Here is a 15139-nt window from a genome sequence, read left to right as displayed (position 1 = left end):
ACATTATTAATTCAACTTTTATAATTATTGTATTTATTTATTTATTTGAATATGAAAGCACACACTTTTGAGAAGGGCACAGAGGTTAAAGGTCAGGTTCATCACAAATCCCAGTGGTTATTCTTTTTTCTTTTCAAATCTATTTTTAATGTAATAAAGGTAATTCGCTTCGATTTGCTTCATTTAAATGGACAGGAGTGAAAAATAGCTGACATAAAAGTCTCAGACATGTTTTTAAATGTGCTATATAAATAAAATTGATCTGAACTGATTTGAACTGATATATATTTATATAAACACCATATATATAAATCATATTTTGGTGTATATTTGTATATAACAAATATATTTATTTGACAACATATATATACAAATGAATTGTATGTGTGTGTAAATGTTAAATTAAAAATTAAAATTTAAATTAAATTAAATTAAATTAAATTAAATTAAATTAAATTAAATTAAATTAAATTAAATTAAATTAAATTAAATTAAATTAAATTAAATTTTATCCAAAGCGACTTACAGTGCATTCAGTCTAACAATTTTTCCTAACGTGTTTCCTGGGATATATATATATATATATATATATACTTTTTTTATATTTATATATACAGTATATATATATTTTTGATATTTATTATATATTTATATGCATAATACATATGTGTATGTATGTGTGTGTATATATATTAAGCTGACATAAAAATAGCTGACATAAAAATCTCAGACATAACTGTTAAAGACATTAAAATAAAAAAGTATGTATAGACAGAAGTGTTGCTGATATACCCCCCCTACCCCCCCCCCTTCCCAAAAAAAAACAATTTATAATAATAAAAAAAAAAAATGCATGGGCATGGAGAGAGGGAAATTATGTTATTTGGTGGTTTAAAATGCTGTGAAATGTAAAAAAAATAAAATAAAAAAAAACATAAATCAAATTCAATATGTTAGTTCAGATGATGTCAATTATGTCTTTAAAACTGATATTGTTCAATAATAAAACCAAGATCTTTACTGTGGAAACAAAAGGTGCTGAATATAATCTTTACTATATTAACCAGCATTAAATGACTTAAAAGATATTCCACAGTTTGTAAACATTAACTGTCAAATGAAATGCACTGTGGGCACTTGAAAATGAAAATAAGATAAACAAGCCTTCTTTCTTGTGGCCAAAGGATTCGTTCACGCTACAATGAATATTCCCGTTATTTATGTTGTTCCAGCATTTGAGCATTAAATAGATTCCCGTCCAAATTCATTCATGCATGTGCGTTTTTAAGTTGCAAAATACTTTAGAGATATCATTTTTATTTTTGCATAAATTAGTCTTTTAACAACTGGTTTCTTCTCATGTGGAGGTAAGAGGATTGCAGTCACACCCATCGTGTAACGCTATACCTTCCCTGGACGGGCCTTTCAGGGCTTTTAGACACAAGTTGTCCAGACTTTTCCTCTGATTGAGCGATTCAACACATCATATATAGAAACAGCTGCGCTGCAAATGAACCCCTGTATGGTGACTTTGGAAGCAAATGATGAAAAACTCTGACATTACAGGGAAGCGCAATTCAAGCTGTGTAAATATGAATTCATATGCAGACCACCGTCCTCAAGAGCGGTTTAAATCATAAGCACATTAGGCATTGTACATAATCCCAGCCGCATGTATAAATCAGCGCGCTGCTGCAGTAATGAGTGGTAATGCTGGGAATACACTAACTATGACCCCTCATGACAAACTGTGTTTCTGTGTTTAAGGCAATTGTGGCCTAATGGTTAGAGTGTTGGGCTTGCAACTCTAAGGTTGTGGGTTCGAGTCTTGGCAGGGATTGTATGGCGACATGGCAGAACTTCTTTGTTATTCTTGATCTCCGTCAGGACTTCCTAAATAAAAAATCCTGGTACCTGGGTAAACAATGCAAATGCAAGAAAGAAGTTGTGGAACAGAGCAAAACCGTATCTTTCTTGCAGTTGTTAAGCGGTTCATCATGATTTTACTGTACATGCAAAAGTGAAACTGAACAATGTGTGAGAAAAGTATACACTGAGAAATCTGGAGTAGCTGTTCTGTTGTATCATGCCATTATGTAACTTTTGTGCTTACCTCCACCAATGGGACTGTTTGGGCAGACCTTCCACATCCGGAAGATACTATTGCCCCTTATGCATATAAAGAGGTTTTATTTTTTTTAATGATTTTGGTTTTGCATACTTTTGTCAATTTCAAGAAGCCTGTAAATGTGGTAACTCTATTTTTGTAATAAATAGTTTTTTAACCAGTCAGTGTTTGCAAAAACAAAAAATTATTACATAAACAAAAGAAAACTTTTTACACCCAGAAAATGTGAAAATAGGGTTTGTCTGTGATCGAGTATGTTTCTAAATGTAAAGTGAGGGTACAATTTAAATATAATGTAAATGTAAACAACAAAACTAAATTGAAATGTTAAAACAAACCCCAAACCAAATAAATAATTAACACAAACAAAAAAAAACTCTTCATATAAACAAAATAAGGCTTTGTCTGTGCTCTTCTCACTTCTCATTTAGGCAACCACTGCATTTTAATCATGATCCAAATGTAACACAGGTTAGAATTCAGCTATTTAAGAAACAGAAAGAAAATAATATAATTTTCAAATAATTATATTTCTAATAAAATACAGAATATATTTAAACAAAAAGCTTAGTAACGTCATTGCAGTTTAAAATAATAAATTAATAAAATGACTAAATGCCTAATTAACATAATCAGTCTGGACGGAGATTGCGCGTGACGTCATTGAGATGAGACGCGAAAGCAACGAGAGACACACACATTGCTGATCGCGAGAGGAAAAAGCTAAGATGAAACTGAGAACGTGATTGTTGATATTCCCGCTGATGATTGTTGATTGAGAGAACCCCTGTGAAATCCAATGTGGGTTAAAAGCATATGAACCCCGGATTAGTGCTTCTACTGATCAGGTGGAATCCAGTTTATTGCATATATTCTGATCGGTAGGATCGGACTTTTCCTTAAGCGATCATTTTGCACCATTGACTGTTGAAACGAAGCTTTCATCTCAGACATGGGGACTTGTGACTTGGTGACTTGGACTCGAGTCGCTATTTTTATGACTTGTGACTTGACTTGACAAAAAATAAAATACTTGAGACTTGACTCGGACTTGGAAGTTAAAGACTCGGGACTTGACTTGACTTGAGACACGATTTCTCCTTGTTTCCAAAGCGCTCAGACAGTTGCGCCACTGAGGCGTCGAGCGTGTCGCACCGCGTGCGCGTCGCGACCGCGTTGCTTCCATTATGAGCGCGCATACCGGTGGCGCATACATGGTGGGATAGGCCACATCGTGCTCGGCTTGCAGACAAGACTCTCGATTCTTATATTTTGCAAGTGCAATACCTTGTAATAGAGGTAATGACTTACGGATGTACTCTGAGAGAGAGATTGTGTGTGTGTGTGTGTGTGTGTGTGTGACAGAGAGAGAGAGAGAGAGACACTCGTGCTTCACCTGATGAAAGAAACCCAAACTGAGTCTGACTCCAATCACAACCCCAACATTCAGAAACTAATTGACAAAAATCTGAAGTATAATTATGATGAAAAATGAAAAAATGAATTTGAGCTCCAAACCAAACTCCAGTTTTATTCTGCCCTAAACAGAACCACAAAACTGGCAAATTACTTATCACTCAAGCAATTAAAAGAAAGACAAATCCTTTCAAAATATCGACTCCGTGATCATGATTTGGAAATAGAGATTGGTAGACATAAAAGATCCTGGCTACCGAGAGAAGAGAGACTGTGCAAACACTGTGAGCTGAATCAAACAGAGGATGAGAAACACTTCCCAAATTCAGCACTACAAGAGAAACATTCTTCCCACAGTTTGAAGCTTTGAATCCTTCATTCTTGTCTCTAAATGACTCAGAGAAACTACTCTATATACTTGGAGAGAATGAGACGGCAGTCACAATAGCTGCTAAATATTTAGACACCATACACACCATACGAAAGGGATAATTTATTATATTCAACTGTTTTATTTGATATTCTTAATTGTATATAATTACTATTATTAATATTAGAAATATTATCTGCTGCTGCTATTTTTATTGTATTGTATTTTATTGTAATCATATTTTATTCTGTATCTAAATGCTTTGGCAATACTGTAACTCAAATGTCATGCCAATAAAGCAACTTGAACTTGAGAGAGAGAGAGAGAGAGAGAGAGAGAAAGAGAGAGAGGAGAAATGTAAGAAAGTTTAATGTTGTATGTAAACTGTGTTTGAGGGGAAGTCGTGGCCTAATGGTTAGAGAGTCGGACTCACAATCGAAGGGTTGTGAGTTCGAGTCTCGGGCCGGCAGGAATTGTGGGTGCGTGCATGTAAAGTTCTCTCTCCACCTTCAATACCATGACTTAGGTGCCCTTGAGCAAGGCATCGAACCCCCAACTGCTCCCCGGGCGCTGCAGCATAAATGGCTGCCCACTGCTCTGGGTGTGTGTTCATAGTGTGTGTGTGTGTGTGTTCACTGCTCTGTGTGTGTGCACTTCAGATGGGTTAAATGCAGAGCACGAATTCTGAGTATGGGTCACCATACTTGGCCGGATGTCATGTCACGTCACGTCGTTTGAGAGAGAGAGGGGGGTGTTCAGAGAGGAGTCTGTTGGATGTTTAGCTGTTATTTGTTTTATGGACTCAATGTTGAAAATGTAAAACATTTCTGTTGGCAGAAGTGAAAAATAAATAATTTTATGAAAGTAAGTAACAATTTTGTTTGATTCCATGATGTATTTTACTGAACATGAGTATTTACAATGCAAATCCAAATTATTTTAATTTACTGTTACTTATATCTTGTCTTTTAACTTTATTAAGATCAGATTCTGCAGGTAAAATTACAATAATAAGGTGACTTGACTTGGACTTGACTTGACTTACTACAGGACTTGACTTGACTTGACTTGACATAACTTGTGACTTGACTTGACTTGACTTGCCCAAGAAAAAAATACTTGGGACTTACTTGAGACTTGAAGGTTAAGAGTTGAGACTTACTTGAGACTTGAAGGTTAAGAGTTGAGACTTACTTGAGACTTGCACATGTGTGACTTGGTCCCATCTCTGTTTCATCTACACCAAGAGACTTTTGCACACACTAACATATTTTTTCCACTTTGGATGACAAAGAAACATTCATTTATACACAGACATATAGACAAGTTATTGACTGTTATATTGTTGGAATTGTTTTCGAATTGTTTCAAATTGAACTATTGTGATATTGTACTTTTCTTATTTCAATTGTTTTAATTTGGGTTCATATTTCTATGATCTTTTATATAAAGATAGAAAAACCCTAAATATAAGAAAAGCTCTTATTAAACTAACAGTTAGTAAAACTAAATATCTATAAACCAAAATAGAAACTAAACAACTGAAATATAAGTCGAAGACATAGAAACAAATAGAAAGAAAACCTAAACCTATTTAAATAGAGAGCAGAGCTCAAAGATGCCAAAAAGAACAACAAGGGATTGAAAAGAACAATTATTTCATTTTTTTTTTCTTCTATTGTTGTTGTGGTTGTATTACATTTGTTTTTTTATTATTATTACTTTTGCACCAACAAAATACATCTGAGTCATTTCCAGCTATTATCTGTGTCCTTGTGTGCCTTGATTACTTAACCTCCTGTAACGAACCTAGTCACTGGTCCAATATCAGGTGTCTAAAGTGACCTGTCCCTTAGTCAAGTAACTATTTATGCTACACAAACAAAGATACATGCAACATGAGCAGTTTTTAAACTTAATTAGATTGTATAATTTCAATTTAAACAGAATGTTTTGACTTCAGGTTTGTAAAACTATACATATAACAAATATCTGCATGAAACAGGAACAGCAGATGAGCTGAAGGAGATGCAGATTCACTCTCGGCCAGCAGGTGGCGCTTAAAGTGTTTTTACCGCTGTAAACAAAGCAGCGCTGCACTTATGAACTTTAATATGCATTATACAAAGGCAAGATGGACATCTAAACTTTTCTTTTTTAGGTGTTTATGACTCTAATTATTTGCTAAATGTGAACATTATAAGCTTTCTAAATTGTTGCAACCAAGTGTCATAAGAAAGATTTCAGTTCACACAGACCATGCATATTTATATACATATATGAAATTTTCTGAAGCCAACCTTCCTATCTTGCCCAGTCTACAGTGGCATCTTCACAATAATTGCAGTTTGCATTTAAGTGTTGCAACTCTTACGATATGATCTAAACATTTCAACGGCCGGCCAGCGATGTTGCAACTTATTGGAGGTGACTTGAAAGAGAACTGAAACCCCTCATTTTAGAGTAGCCAGCTGCCTATGTGTACATGTCCTTGGTTTCTTACTGTGTGAAAGTGGTTGTAACTTCTCTAAATCACCAGAGCATCAGGTAACCTAAAGAAAAAGAGGAGATTTGCATTAACCATGCCTGACTCCATCAGTTGTTTTATCTCACATATTGGACTTAAAATACCCATAGAAATATGTATTGTTTTTTGTTCTAAAGATCTTCGATTAGCATGACCACAGTGATTGTTCCAGCTTTTCTCCATGCAACTGTACTAATACCATTGTGGCAAATGAACTTCCCTATTCTGGAAATGACACATTGTTTCATCTTCCTGTTTCTCTTTATCTGAGTCTTTGCACATCGATTATCACACACATTGTCATTAACTGTGTGTGTTTGGTGGAGGCAGATAGAGGAAGTGTGCTTAAGTCAGTATTAAGAAATTGTTAACACTTCATCAGTATCTTCTATTAATATTTGAGGGTGTAATAATTAATTGTTGTGAGATATGTTCTTTTAGGCAATCATTGACCTCCTGTTAGTTACTAATCTTTAGTAATCAGACTGAGCCTTGTGGTAATTAATTACACTTTCTTAATTTCACTTTAAATCTAATTGCATTGCCTTCAAAAAGCTGATATGCCTGATTTCTGATGTTCAATGCAAATCTCAAATGTGGCCTTTGTCAGACCCTCCAAAACTGAAATATTGTATATTTTATAATATTTATTTGTACATTTTAAATGGATTATACACACTACTTTTAAAAGTGTCTTCTGCTGACCAAGGCTGCATTTATTTGATAACAAATACATTAAAACAGTGAAATAATGTTTAATTAATAATTGTTTTCTATGTAAATATATAATGAAATGTAATTTATTTTCAGCATCATTCCTCCAGTCTTCAGTGTCACGTGATCTTCAGAAATCATTCTAATATTTGCAGCTCCAGAAACATTTCTGATTATTATCAATGTTGAAAACCATTGTGCTGACGAATATTTTTGTGGAAACTATGAAACATATTTTTTTCAGGATTCACAGATGAAAAGAAAGTTCATATGAACAGCATTTATTTTAAGTAGAACATGTCTGTAACATGATAAAAGCCATTAGTCATTTTTTATCTAATTAATGCACCCTAAACAAATAAAAGTACTAATTTCACTAAAAAAAAGTGAATTGTGATTGCTGGATTATTTTAAGAGCAATATTGACTGTTTTAGAGCTGAACATAATGTAAATAGAAAAACGAGGAATTTTCTATGATCCTTAAAAAAAATAATTCTAGGACTGGCAATCAAAATTTTAACATTCCCAATATTTCCAGAACTGAAAATGACCCAGATTGGATTGGATTGTGTGAGTGTGATTTGTGATGTTCGCATATACATAAATCATATTTGGGCCATGTTTCAGTTAGCAGTCGTGTGACATCATGAAAAAAATTAAGAATCAGACTAATAGGGAAGAAATAGTTGGTGTATTTGAAATGCATCTTGACTTTTACATCATTTTCCAGGCAGATGTTTTTTTTCTTCTGAACCAATGCAACAATGCACATCACATTACTGGCATCTGCTAAATGAATGCACGTAAATCATGTTGCTGCTAAACAAATGCAAGGTTGAGTTGGGTTTGTAGATCTCATATTTAGCAGTAAATAGTTGAAGACATTCATAATATCCATAACTGACCAGATGACAGGAAGATACATCAACCAAATAGGCAGCGAGTCAGTTGACAAAACAGTGTTTAGAGCAGCAGGCACTTTTTCAAAGGAAGTCAAGTCTTGTAATAATTTTAGCAGATGGTTTGCCAAATATTTCATACTCAGGCCTGCCAAAAGAGAAAAACGATCTTGCATCCCACAGGTAAAAGTGTTTTTACCTCAGACTTTAAATGTAGAAAAAGTGAATTTGTGCTGCAAGTGACAGTGAAACAAGATCAAAGCAATAAAGAAAACACAAAGAAAACAAATATTTTCAACGGACTGTACTTAAGAAGAGAAACAACTTCCTGCCATAATGAATCATATGTATGAGGATTACGGGGAGAAACGAAGATAAAACCCACAGAAATGAGACATTCTCTTTTAGGATATGTATTTGGATTACAAAATACAAAATAAGACCATTTAAAAGTTAAGTGTAATCTTTCCACGATAAATACTTTCTCATATCCCAGTTTAATATATTCTTTAATTTGCAATGTGGAATTAAGCTGTTTTCTTTGAGTTAAGCTGTTTCTTCAAAGAATAACAAAGTACAGTTAATGATAAAACCATGTGCTACAAACCAGTACTGTATACATATGAATATGTTTATTGAATTAAAATAATATGATAGCATATAACAGTTTGCGATATCAAGCAGCATAACAAACTGTCTGTGTTTGGCTAAAATATAAATAAAATGTAAGCGAATGACACCTGAAGATGAGGGAAGTGTTTAGGAAACCTGTTTGAAAACATTCATTATGATTTCAATATTTCCTGATTTCCTGATACTGACATGGACAAAAAGTGATGAAATTCTGATGTTTGAAATCATGTGATCTTTATAACAGTATAGCAGATACCTGACAGAAAGCCTGATGATCATATTTAAGATTTAATGATTTAAAAAAATATATGTCTTGATTATCAAATAAATTTAAGTTGCTTCAATCCAGTCTTCATCTGGAAAAATAAAAGTTATTCTTGTATTTACTTCATAAAAATTAGTGGCCGACCAATATATCGTAAAGGCTGATATATCGGCATCGGCCGATAAGTTTTTCTGCTTGGCCCATTTGTTCGATGCGGGACTTTTATTTTGACATTTTATTTACAGATTTTACAAACAAGGGCTAGCAAAAGGGAGCTGTGTGTACTCAGAGACTACCTTTTTTCAACGCCGTCAAAATAAAAGTCCGACACGCCATCAAAATAAAAGTGTGGCGTTGAGAAAGGCAGCGCCTGAGCGCACACAGATCACATTCTCCTTTTATTCGCCGTTTTCTGTAAAATCTGTAAATATATCACTGCAAAAAGACACATGAAGCACGAGCTAATGGTGGACATTTGTATAGTTACACTAAAAGACCTTTTACTTGCTAAAAAAAACTATCAATCATTTAGAGGCCTTAGAAAGTCATGTTTAAAATATGATACAGTTGATTTATAGTGTGATTTTTTTTTTACATTAAAAAGTTAGTTGGCATTGTAGCTCAAACCAGCTAAATCGTTTTGGTCTTGTGGCTTTATTTGTCTAAAGGTCCAGGTCACACAAGGATGTAAAGTGCACAACTAGTTGAACGCTACGGTAGATGGATGCAAATTGCTTACAGTGGAGGGAAATGAGGGAAAATCCTCATGTTAGGAAGCAGAGGTTTTGTCGACATGAATCAATGTGTGTGTACCACTACACCCTGTGAGAGGATTTGAGAGCCCTTTATCACCTTCCCGAACTGTTGAGGAAAAATAATGCCCTCTCTGTTATTCTCATCATGGCTGTGGTGAGCGAGTCTAAGGGGATATATGGAGAGCCCAGCGCATTTATCGTCCACGCGGCGGTTTGGGGTGACTCGAGATTTACAAAATGTTCCATTTGCTTCCACTTACCTCTTTACAATATTACAAATATAGAGTAATGGGCCTTACATCCTCTGTTAGTTCACAAAGCATGAGGCTCTCAAAACGGTGCCAGCTTTGGCCGAACGGTAACCAAAGCCCTGTGTTGACATCAGCAGGGTGAGGGACATGGATGCACGGAGAGGTGATAAACAACACGTTTCATACTCCAAATCTCTTGTGAAACGGCTTAAATTAGATATTTCTAGATTTAGATGGGCATAGTCTGTTACTGCTTGATCAGTTTACATACTGTAAGACTAGCTGATATCGAATATTCATATAATATTTTAAAGGGATAGTTTAAACAAAAAATGGAAATTCTGTCATTGTTTACTCACCCTCCTCTTGCATGAGTTTCTTTCTTCTTGCTGACTCTATAAAATTAAGCAACATTGCTGATATTGTGAATATATTTATGAGCTTTTTATTAGGCCTATGTGACTCATACAAGTTCATTTTTATATAAGTCATATTAAAGTTATTTTAATGAATAGAATATATAATAATAGAATATGCACTATTGTTATTTTTTTTGTCTCTCCTGCTCAAGTCGCTTTTGTTTGTTAATTTTTTTTGTTGAAACTGATTGATGAATTAAATTGCATTTATGTGTGTCTTTACTGTAAAAGAAATAAAAACGTTTAATATGTATATACATTTTATTAACTTAATTTTTGGAGATTTACTTGCATGTATTTTTAATACAACTTTTTTTTTCTTTAGATATCTTCTTGGGTATATTATATCATTTTTTTTATTAATATATAGGGTCAATTAGTATTGCATATATAAAAACAATACAGATTTATCACTGTCAAAATATCTCTTGGGACCCAATCAAATGTTTTGTATTGAATATGAAACCGGATTGCCTTTCTCCGCAATATCTTACATCAACACACTGTAAAATTTTTTACAGAATTTTACTGTATAAACATTTTACAAGATGCAGCTGTAATTCGCAATGCATTATGGGTCAAATAAGGTTTTACAGTTGTTAACAGTATATTTCCACGTCAACTGTAATTCATTTACAAGAAGCAGGTTTTGTCACTGTAGTTCCTTGTTTTTACACTAACTTACTGTAGTGTGGCATTATGGGATTGCGCGCGAATCATTCAAATCAGAAACCCAGCCGACTGGAGCAGCGTGAAAACGATTGAAGATTAGAGGCTTTATTCATAATTCCTGGTAAGTTCACTTAATTATACTTAAGACATATATCCTTTTATATTTATTTAAGTTCATGTATAAGCGATTTCATGTCACAATAGCCTCCTATCCTGACATTTAGTGGCCTTGGTAACTTCTGTGCAGTAAACTGGGAATTGCTATCATAGCATAGTTACGCCAAATGTTCGATTTTTGGAAGTAAAATGTTCTTATTGAGAGCATTTCAAAGTAGTGTTTACCTATCTTAAAATAAAGCCCAATGCGAACGATTGTCATAGTAACTAACGTTACTATCTATCGAAATAACTGACGAAAGACATCTTTATATGCCCGACTGGACAAGTTAGCCCGATTAAAAAAAAAAAAGAAAAGAAAAAAAGCCTGAGGAAGCATCAAAACGCGATCTGATTCTGATTATATTAACCGTTCATTCAACTGCAAAACAAGCTTAACCGCACACATAAACTCACAGAAAATACATGAGGTAAATGTTCAACTGTTGAGTTTATTCATAACATATGATATAAGTAGCATCACAAGTGAGCTGTTTTTAGATAATATATAGTCCAATAAACAATTAGTTAACAAGTTACTTACTTTTTTAGACACAATATTAACTGTTGTTGTATTTCACCAACGAATACAGTTCCAAACAAAGACCAAAGCAAAACTATTTTGCTCATTCTCAAATCACAACTCTCCAAACCTTAGCTAAATGATTCATCTTTTTGAACGGATCGGTTCAATGAATGACTCAGTTGATTCCCTCATTAAGTTATTTACTGCCACCTAATGGCGCATTAGTTTCAGGTTTAATAAGTAGCATTGCATTTTTCCAACATTTATTAATTGTATTTTTAAATTTCATGTCATTACACAGTTGTAATTTTGCACTGTTAATTATTTAATTTGATTGATGGTACAGTTCTACAATGTAATATTACAATTTATAATTATATCATTTATAATAGTTTGTATATTTTAAAATGTATGCCTTTTTGGGTGATAATTTAGTCTCATTTACAGTGCAAAGAATAGCAGCTGATGTGGAGAAATGTTCGATGCTTCAAGACTCTGTAGCTGATTTCATTAGGTAATGTATTATTTAAATAATTTGATAAACTTGTAATTTAGATTACATTTTATATTGAAATACTGCATTGTAGGTTACATTATTGCTTATATTTATTCATTTCAGGTCCACCCAGTGGCTTTTGACTATTTGAGGGTCAGATGGTTGTGAATTCATACCTCAACATTGTGCGTCCCGGGAGCAGGCATCTTTTGCACACATTAATTTTTTCAAAGGTAACAAGTTTTACTTAAGTAATTTCATTTGCGAAAAAGGTTACTTATTTAAACGGTTACTCCACCCCATAATGAAAATGTAGTCATTCATCAATGTTAACTGTTAATGTCATTCTAAACCCGTAAAAGCTATGTTCGTCTTCAGGACACAATTTAAGATATTTCAGATGAGAACCGGGAGGCTTGCGTCTGTCCCACTGACTGCCAAACAATTAACAATGTCTAAGCCCAGAAAAGTATGAAAATAATTGTCAGAATAGTCCATCTGCCATCAGTGGTTCAACTGTAATTTTACGAAGCTACAAGAATACTTTTTGTATGCAAAGAAAACAAAAAGAACAACTTTATTCAACAAAGTGGTTATTTTTTATTATGTCAGCCGCACCACACAGATACGCTGTTTTCGTTCAAATCAAAGCGTAAATAAACATAGAAAGCGTGTCCATGTGACCCAGCTGACACAGAACAGCAGCTGCAGTGTGTGTCCAACAGATACTCTCCAAAAATGGCACTACACTGATGCAGAGGAGACTAATTGTTGAATAAATCCTTATTTTAGTTTTCTTTGCATACAAAAAGTATTGTCGTCGCTTCATAACATTACTGTTGAACCACAGATGGACTATTCTGATGATGTCTTTCATACTTTTCTGGGCCTATTAAATATTCTTAATTTAATAGAACATAAGCTCAAACAACAGAATTTGTGATTTAATGTTGATTCCAGCATTTTATTTGAATCCTTTTCTTTAAAATTTTTTTTTTACCAAAATATACAAATTCTGTTGATTGACCTTCTTATTAGAAAGTTAATGTTCTACTCTCAATATGGCTTTTTTTAAGTTATTTGTGATGCTATGCTATTTTTATGATAAGATTGCCGGCAGCCATATCACCCTGGAGCCCAAGACCGGTTTCCCACTGAGGCTAAGCAGGGCTGAGCCTGGTCAGTACCTGGATGGGAGACCTCCTGAGAAAACTAGGTTGCTGCTGGAAGAGGTGCTAGTGAGGCCAGCAGGGGGTGCTCACCCTGTGGTCTGTGTGGGTCCTAGCGCCCCAGTGTAGTGATGGGGACACTATACTGTCAACAAGCACCGTCCTTCGGATGAGACGTTAAACCGAGGTCCTGACTCTCTGTGGTCATTAAAAATCCCAGGAAGTCTTTCGAAAAGAGTAGAGGTGTAACCTCGGCATCCTGGCCAAATTCGCCCATTGGCCTCTGACCATCATGGCCTCCTAACAATCCCCATATCCGCTGATTGGCTTCATCACTCTCTCTCCTCTCCACCAGTAAGCTGGTGTGTGGTGGGCGTTCTGGCGCACTATGGCTGCCGTCGCATCATCCAGGTGGATGCTGCACACTGGTGGTGGATGAGGAGATACCCCCTGACAATGTAAGCGCTTTGAATGCCTAGAAAAGCGCTATATAAATGTAATGAATTATTATTATTGAAAGACTGAACGTTTTATTTTACCAGTAAAAGCCTTGCAATGTCTTTCTGCCAGTTTTAATAAATACTTATTTGCAACATCATTGACTTGGTTTTTATTCATTTGTAAATGTATTAAGATAGAACTCATGCTAATGCATTTATATCAGTATTTTATAGTTTACTGTTAAAATTATTCTTTAAAGCAGTTTCATTGTTAAATTATTACATCATCATATTGTATTTAGGGGTATTTACAGGATTTTATTGGCAACTTTTGTTGCCAGTTAAATACTGTAATTTAATGAAATTGCAAAAAAATGCTGTAAAATATATTTACAAGACTTTATTGGCAACTTTTTTGAAAAACTTTAGTGAATTTACAAAATATTGCTGTAAAATAAACTACTAGTAAAATTCAATGTTACTGTAAAAAATACTACAAACTACTGTATTTCACACACAGCAATTCACTGTAATTTGCTTTGCAGTAATGTCCTGTAATCCATTTTACAGCAATTAACATCATTTTTACAGGATTTTATTGGCAACTTTTTTGCCAGTAAAATCCTGTAAATTCTACAGTACATTTTTTACAGTGCAGTCATCAAGCATTTATGACTTCTACAGCAATAATCAATGGCTCATTTTTGTAATATTTCTGGGTGTGTCCCATTAAGACAACTCACAATCCGCAATCACCGCTCGACTAAATGTCACAGCAAATAAGCATCACTCAACAGCCAGTCGATCCAAAACAAAGACTTTTAAAGAACGATTAAGTGTTTTCAGCTGACCGTAATATTCAGTGTGGCTTTCCACAATGTGAAAGCAATGCTAAACGAAGTCAAGGCTTCGAGACAAGAGTTAGCCGATGACATGCAAGTTGTTGGTTGAGTTTGCGAGAGCGCAAACAACGTCGACCTCGATCTCTCGTGTGCGGCAATGAGGTTGTCACGCAGACCCAAGCAATGACATTACCATGGAAAACCAAAGGAAGCGGCCCTAAGGGCCACCCAGGCTTTCCATAGGCCCAGGAGCCAGGGAAAGTATATCTTGGACGTATCTCTGGCCTAGTGAATGCATTTCCTACAATTAATTTTGTGCTGGTCTCTGGTCCCCATTCATAAATCATACCTGTGGTTTTGAATGTTTTTTTGACTCAGCATTGGTGCTGTTACTAATCTGCTCTAAATCTCTGAATGAGTGCTTCACTCGCTGGCACACGTTCTGAAATAAAAGAGATCG

The sequence above is a fragment of the Carassius carassius genome, chromosome 18, assembly GCF_963082965.1.
Source record: "Carassius carassius chromosome 18, fCarCar2.1, whole genome shotgun sequence".
NCBI classification, from domain to species: domain Eukaryota; kingdom Metazoa; phylum Chordata; class Actinopteri; order Cypriniformes; family Cyprinidae; genus Carassius; species Carassius carassius.
This window is presented reverse-complemented; position numbering follows the sequence as displayed.